The 6,882-nt window shown below is 40.4% G+C and overlaps 1 protein-coding gene across 1 annotated transcript in view; it reads right to left on the minus strand.

Annotated features, from left to right (window-relative positions):
• Cntnap2 (contactin associated protein like 2) overlaps positions 1–6,882 on the minus strand; it is a 2,135,903-nt gene that overhangs the window by 844,165 nt on the left and 1,284,856 nt on the right. The window lies entirely within an intron of this gene.

The raw sequence follows: 6,882 nt of genomic DNA on the forward strand, positions 1-6,882 counted from the left end.
TACCTATATTCTATTCACACTGTATACAATGGATTATCGTACCTATATTCTATTCACACTGTATACAATGGATTATTTTACCTATATTCTATTTACTCCAACCAACTCCCTCTGTCTTTTCCCCAACATCCTTTCTCAACTTCATCAAATTTTTTTGTAACCTACTAAATCCAGTTAGAGTTGTCCAAATATGCATGGGTTTGGGAGCCTGGAAAATCTACCAGTGTCCTCAATAAGAAATGATTCTCTCTGACTCAGAAATGACCCATACCAATAGCTCCCCAGGAGTTGGTGGGCCTGGCGATCTTCTGCCTCATCTATGTGGGATATTTTCTGGCTTGTTATTGAGAAGATATTATGCAGGAAAGCATAGCGGCTGTCTGATTATGACTATGCTTCCTGCTTGCTCACTCTGCTTCCTGTTTACTGTTGAAATTTGACCTCTCAGCTTCCTTTTTCCTGTCACCATGAAGTTTTCATTATTATGAACATATAACACTGTAGAACCACAAATAAACCGTCCCTTAAATTGCTTCTGGTCATGGTAATTTATCATAGCATTAAAAAGTGACTAATACATGGTGGGTAGAGTGAGCTGAAGGTATGGAGTGGGTTATGGATATGACAGAGATAGCACTGTATATATGCATGAAGTTTGTTAAAAAATAAAAAAGTGTATTTTACTTTCCTTGAATAAAACAGAGGAGTCATGCTGGAGCTAATCTGGAAGCTTCCTCCATCCTGTCTAGCTTTCATAGTATGGAAGTTTGTACACAGAGAGATGAGCTGGAAAGCTAGCAGTGGTCATTCCCGACTTTGGACTTTGTGTACTGTAATATCAACTTTCCAGACACTATGCCATTGGAGCAGTAGTGGCACAAGTGCTATAGGGATTAACAACTCCTTTCTGATTATATCCGAGTGTAATATCCACTAGTGTGTTTCTCAAGCTAAATAATGTCTACAATGTCTAAAGCTGAATTCTCAGCTTGGGAAGAAATTGTAAGAAATACAGATCTAAAGTTAAAAATACTTAGATAAACACACACACATATGGGAGGGGAGGAGGAAGAGAGAGAGAACATGCTGTGGGAAGGATTACCCAACTTCATTTATCCATGTTAACTGAAGAAATATAATTGATATGTTATAGTGGTCTTATAAAGGCTGGAAAAAATAATCCCCATCTACCATTTAACATAGTGCCTGATGCATGGCAAACTTTTAATGGATAGCACCACAAGCTCAATATGTATTATTAAACTAGAGATTGTTTCCTGTCTGCCACTCAAATTCTTCCTTCTTAAGGAGAGCCTCCCTAGTGAACATACATATTTTTGTAATAATCCAGAACACTAATACCCACTTGCAGCTGACTCGGAAATTGATCAGCTTTTTTAAGATGCCTTTTTAGGAAAATGCCTTTCCTAAAAAGGTGTGTAAGGTTGGATGTCCTTCTGTATCTTTTGAGTATATGTGGCTCCCACTGATTGATGATTAAAGCTACTTTGGTCTATGACAAGACAGAATACAGGTAGGCAGAAATCCAAACAGATATGCAGGTGAAGAATGGCAGTCAAGAGGAATGTGAGCCAGCTGTTGCAGAAGAGAGATGCCAGCATCAGCCTAAGGAGAAAGACGACAGAACAGAGGTAATGCCATGGCTGTGTGGTAATACACAGATCTGTAGAAATTGGCTAATTTATAAGAGCACTAGCAAGTAATAGCCTGAGCCATCGGGCAAGCAATTATATTTGATATTAGCTTCTCAGTGATTATTTCATAAGCAGCTGTAGGGAGCAACAGATGGGAGAGAAACCGGTCCAGCAGGATTAAGCAACACAAAGAAAACCATTTAGCTACAGATGTGATTGGAAAATGTTGTTTTTTTCTGTTCCATATCTATTATATACTGGAAAGAAAGAGGATAAAAATAAAAAAAAGAAGAAACTGAACATAAAATTTACTTATTCCTTGCTCTAATTTTATTTTGATACTGGAGTGTTAGGCGGCTTATCAGAAGTACATGGCTACTTCTGTACGAAGTACATGAGTACGACCCCCGTTCCATCCACCTGCCTCAGTTTCTCTAGCCAGCCAGCAGGCAATCTTCCTGCAAGTAAGCTGCTCCAACACACCCATCCCATTGATCAGACCCTGTAAGCTAAAAGTCCCACTCCACTCCCAAAGCCTCCTATCCCCAGAGAGGATAGAAAGGAAGAAGTCAAACTTTCGCTATTTGCAGATGGTATGAGAGCATACACAAATGACCCAAAAATTCTACCAGAAAACTCCTAAAGCTGATAAATACTTTCAGTAATATAGTAGGATGCAAGATCAATTCAAAAAAATCAATAGTCTTCCTATATACAAATGATAAAAATGCTGAGAAAGAAATCAGAGAAACATCACCATTCATAATAGCCACAAATAAGATAAAATATCTTGGGGTAACACTAACCAAAGAAGTGAAAGACCTATTTGACAAGAACTTTATGTCTTTGAAGAAAGAAATTGAAGAAGATACCAGAAAATGGAAAGATCTCCCATGTTCTTGGATAGGTAGGATCAACATAATAAAAATGGCAGTCTTACACTGATTGGCCAGTAATCAGGCTGGAAATAAATGCAAGGTGACCAGGCAGGAAATAGAAGCAGGGCAATGAGAACAGGAAAATTCTGGAAAGAGAAAAGTTGTCACCCAGACACAGAAGAAGCAATATGAGAATGTCTTGCTAATAAAAGGTACCAAGTCACATGGCTAACACAGACAAGAATTATGGGTTAATGTAGGATGTAAGAGTTAATAAACATGAGCTACAGGACAATCAGTTTATAATTATTGTAGGCTTCTGTGTGTCTTGGGACTGAATGGCTGCAGGACCAGGTAGGACAGAAACCCCTGTCAACAAAACTAGAAAAAATCATCTTGAGTGAGGTAACCTGAACCCAGAAAGATTAACACAGTATGTATTCACTCATAAGAGGATACTAGCTGTAAAACGAAGGATAATGCACCTATAGTTCACTACCTTAGAGAAGCTGAGTAACAAGGTGAACTCTAAGAAAAACATAAATAGATCCCCCTGGGAAGGGGAAATATACAAGATCTGGTGACAAAATTGGAAGTGTGGGGATTGGGGGAGAAATAAGGGCAGAAAGGGAAGAGGAAGGGAGGGGGGAAATTGAGGTAATAGGATAGCTGAGATGGAAGAAGGACAGAGATGGAGAGCAAGGAAAGAGATATTTTGATTGAGGGGGCCATTATAGGGCTAGCAAGAAACCTGGCACTAGAGAAATTCCCAGGAATCCACAAGGATGACCCCAGCTAAGACCCTAAGCAATAGAGGAAAGGGTTCCTGGACTGGCCTTGCCCTGTAGTCAGAATGATGAATGTCTTTTTTTTTTTTTTTTTTTTTTTTGGTTTTTTCGAGACAGGGTTTCTCTGTGGTTTTGGAGCCTGTCCTGGAACTAGCTCTGTAGACCAGGCTGGTCTCAAACTCACAGAGATCCGCCTGCCTCTGCCTCCTGAGTGCTGGGATTAAGGGCGTGCGCCACCACCGCCTGGCTAATGATGAATGTCTTAAATTTCACCATAGACCCTTAATCCAGCAACTGATGGAAACAGAGGCTGAGCTCTCAAAGTATAGATGAAGAGTGGGAGGAGTGAGAATATGAGCAAACCGGTCAAGACCATGATGGGGACACCCACTGAAACAGCTTATCTGAGTTAATGGGAGCTCACCAAATCTAGCCAGACAGGGTAGGAACTAGCATCAAACCAAACTAGACCCTCTAAATGTGGATGACATTTGTAAGGCTGGGGCAGACTGTGGGGCCACTGGCAGTGAGTGTCACCAGGATTTATCTCTAGTAGTTGTACTGACTTTTCAGTAACCCATTCTCTTTGGATGGATACCTCAGCCTAGATATGATTGGAAAGGCCTTGGACCTTCCCCAAAGCCATGTGCCTTACTCTCTCTGAGGAGTGGATGGGGGGTGAGGTAGGGAGGGAGGTAAAGGGAATGAGAGGAGGGGAGGTAGTGTGAACTGGGATTAGTATGTAAAATGAAAAAAGATAGTTTGTTTTCTTTTTTAAAAAAAATAAAATGAAAAAATTTATAGAAAAACAAACATCAGTACATGATTATTCTTATGAAAAACTATTTATAGATAACTATAAAGGAATTTGAACTATGGGTTTAGAACTTTGCCCAAGCAATATACAATATACTGGAAGTAAATGTTGAAGCCTTTGGATGTGGGAAATTCTGGTAACCAAGAAGACCTTCTGTTTTATTTTATTTTTTTTTCACTTATAGTAATTACTCTGTTTGTCTGTAGCCCAAGACAGGACAGGCTGCTGTTGGCTCATCAACACATGCAGAAGCCAAGTCCTTTGCAAACTTTTGCATGTGTGAAAATCATGGAGAGCTGATTGCAATGGGGCCTCACTTCATTATGAGAAGCCTGTCTGGGCAGAGAATTTGCAGCTGTAAGAGCCTCCAAAGTGAGCTGTCACCACAGGCCTTCAGATGGCATCCTGAGAAGCATTGGCCTAATCTTGAGACAATCAGAACTCAGGAAGTATGGTCCGGTTTTCCCTTTATACTTGAAAACAGTCAATGTAGGTCACTGACAGGCAATATGATAAAATTTAAATACAGTAAGTTTGTGGGTAGGGAAACCATACATTTATAAATAAAACTCATCTTATCATACAAAATAAAAACCTTGTATGATGTCCTAAAAAAAAGTTTGGGAGGAAATACTTTGGCTGTTTTTGATCAACAAAATTAAAGGAGATTTTATAACATTTCTGCATTTCCAAAATTATTTATAATCTGTATCTGTAAGTTCATGCAGATGTGGGTGTGTTGTACACCTATCTGCACTTATGTGGGGGTGTACATGTGTCCTTGCATGTGCTTAGGAGGCCAGTCATTGATACCAAATGTCTCCTCTATCACTCTCTACCCTTGTTTGTTTGTTATTTGCTAGAGTCTCTCGCTGAAACTGGAGTTTATCAGTTCAGTTAGACCATGTTTCCCCAAGCACCAGGGATTTTCATACCCCAGCACTGGGCCTACAGGCATGTCGAACTACTAATATCTCATCTTTTACCTGGGCTCTGGGATCTGAACTCAAGCCCTCATGGTGTGCAGCAAGCACATCACCCACGGAACCATCTCTCCAGTCCCCATTCATCTGTTATCTTCTTTTTTTCATTTAAAACTTTTAAAATGGGCTTCTAGATTCATGACACTTAGATAAAATGCCCAACAGCTGTGATGTAGTAAACTTTTCATTAATTTTATATTCTCCATAAGTAATTAAGACATTTTCATTCACATCTTTCTGTAATTTCTGCTGGAGCCTCTCTTTAATCTTTAATTATTCCCAAGTACAAATTAAGACAGTAATGCCTCCTTAATGTGGAGTGAAATGACACCATAGCTTCTATAAACTAAAAAGCATGGTGCATCGTTGGGTTATGCCAAGAATAAGCAAATAAACACATTTACGTGTCAAGTCTCAGCCTGTGAGCTCTGTGCCAGGTCCATTCCCAGCTGGGTCAGATTATTTTTGCCGATCAAATTGCAGGAGACAACAAAACATGGGGTGAAGGAAGCAGCCATGGCACAGAAAGCAGCAGCTGAGGCATCGTCAATAATCGATGCTGCAAGTAGACCGCGGAGGAGCAGGAAGGTAATGGGGCTGATGGCAAAACAAATAGACTCATCAGGTCTATCGATCTATCGGGGAAGTCATTTTTCTCTGTTGGAACTCCAAGGGCCAAATAAAAGGCCTCATATTATTCTATATATTCATAAATAAATCTCGTTGTTTAGAAAAACGATTATTAAGTACATCAGATGGAATTTTACAGCATGGGGGAGACCTGGGAGAGACAAGTCCTAAGTACTGTGTTCATTTTCATAGAACAATGGCTGCTACAGAAAGCTTTCTGTAACACTGTGTTGCTTGTAGTGGATAATGATGGAGAGATTGCTCATTAGTTTCCGATAGCTTATGGAACAGATGGCCTCTTACTGACTTGATGTTACCCTAATTTATTATCTTAAATGCTAGAGATAATAGTACAGCTAATAATAATGATGTGCCCCTGGTCATAAGACTGCAAAGGGATTCCAGGGGGATTTCATTAGGCCACATTCAGGATACTGGCAGGGACTCTTTTGAGGATTCCGGAGAGCTCCTGTCTTCTTGTTTTTACCAGTTTCCAGAGGCTGGGAACACTCTTTGGTGCATATTTCTATGATAATTAACACTGATTGTCATCTTAACAAGACAGAGAATCACCTTGGAGACAGCCTCAGGCATACCTGTGAGTAATTGTCTAGATTATCGTAGCCTCTAGGTATGTACCCCATAGGCGCCTATGTGTGACACTGTCTGGATTAGGTGAATTAAAGTGGGAAGATCCACTTCAATTGCAGGTGGATCCTCGACTGTAGAAAGGAGGAAGGAGTTGCACACAGACATTCTTCCTTCTGTTTTCTGACTCTAGACACAATATGAGTCCCTGCCACAAATTCTGATTTCGATGACAGACTGCAATCTCCAACTGTGAGCGCAAGCAAATACTTTCTCCCTTAAATGTGCTTGCTGTCAGGTATTTCGTCACAGCCATAGGTCAGGCCACTACAGTCCTTTCCCCATCGACTCCGCCATTGTCTCCTTTTGGGATCACTCTGTGCTGCCTCAGGCCGATTCTCACCTTACCCTCTCACCCTCCTCCAGCTGGTTTTTTTTTTTTTTTTGATTTATTTTATTTTGTTTTTTATTAAAAATTTCAGCCTCCTCCCCGCTTCCCTTTTCCCTCCCTCTCCCCCCACTCCCCACACACTACTCCTGTCC

Source organism: Microtus ochrogaster, linkage group LG12 (assembly GCF_000317375.1).
Source record: "Microtus ochrogaster isolate Prairie Vole_2 linkage group LG12, MicOch1.0, whole genome shotgun sequence".
Taxonomy (NCBI): Eukaryota; Metazoa; Chordata; class Mammalia; order Rodentia; family Cricetidae; genus Microtus; species Microtus ochrogaster.